The sequence below is a fragment of the Cyprinodon variegatus genome, unplaced genomic scaffold (assembly GCF_000732505.1).
Source record: "Cyprinodon variegatus isolate N-32 unplaced genomic scaffold, C_variegatus-1.0 Scaffold1661, whole genome shotgun sequence".
Classification (NCBI taxonomy): Eukaryota; Metazoa; Chordata; class Actinopteri; order Cyprinodontiformes; family Cyprinodontidae; genus Cyprinodon; species Cyprinodon variegatus.
The window spans coordinates 49,237-50,543 of NW_015152114.1; positions in this window are offsets into that span (position 1 = coordinate 49,237).

Below are 1,307 nucleotides of genomic sequence, written 5' to 3' on the forward strand. Positions count from 1 at the left end.
AGATTTTAATGCTATGCAAGTAGCTAACTGCACAGATTTGAACATTGTAAGAAGCACTCACACTGGTTTTACTTTAACTTATTTTAACTTTACTTTAATGCATGACACGTCCCAAATGGCCTTTTAACAAGAGAGGCAGTACAGTAACTGATGCAAACAAGCAGACATGACCTTGTAAAGCATTATTCTGAACAGAGAGTTGATAAAAATAAAAGATTAAAATAAAAAAAACAGCCTTAATCAAGCCACAGCTCAAGCCACAGCTCAAACCACTCTTAATAAAAGTGATTATGCATGAAAGTCCTTTTGGCAACTAAAAACACCCAAAGCCTGGCGCATTTTTGATGCCAAACTCCATATTCTTCCTAAAGACACTGTAGGAGTCGAGTAGTGGGAGCTTGAGTGTGTTCGAACACGTGGTTGCCATTGGAAACGGCGAGTCATTTAAAAACCCTACACTTGGACGGGGATGTTATTCCTGCTGGTGGCAGTGCTTACAAGCCAGTGGCAAACATCAGCACATCTGGGAGGGACAGAGATATCACTTCATCTAAAAAGAGAAAGTCAACATTGTAGTAGTGCATTGCTTGACACGGCATTATCTAAAAACATAGTTACTCAATAGCTTTTTTTTTTTCATTTCATTGAAGAAGATAAAAATTACAAATATGAATGCACTATACAATTCATATACTGTACAGTCGTGGAAAAAAATAAGAGACCACTTGAAAACGATGAGTTTCTCTGATTTTACTATTTAAGGTAGGTGTTTGAGTGAAATGAACATTTCTGTTTTATTCTATTAACTACTGAAAACATTTCTCCCAAAAATGTAATGAAAATACTGTAATTTAGGGCATTTATTGGCAGAAAATGACAACTAGTGTAATGGTAAATTTGAATCTGTCTATGGTTCAATCACTTGAGATGTCCCTACACCATGCTTTTCCCCAAAGGTATAAGATCTCCTTTTGTATGTTGACCATTTGTGTATGTTCATGTCTAGACCTCTTAACTTCCCACCTACTTCCCATGCTCTTAACTTCCCACCGAGACACAAAACCCTGCAGGATGCCCCAGGTGTGAAACACACCCTTGGGGGTCGGTGCCAATACCTGCAACAGACAAAAGGGTGTAAAAAACACTCTCTGGGGAAGGGGCCGACCCCTGCAGCAGACAAAGGGATGTGAAACATATTTTATTTATTTTTCCTCTCCTCAGGTATAAATGTTTAGGTCTCCCCAATCTCAGAGTCTTTCCTTTACCATCACCGCTCAGGTGAGGACTGACCTTTCCTTGCAAGGAAA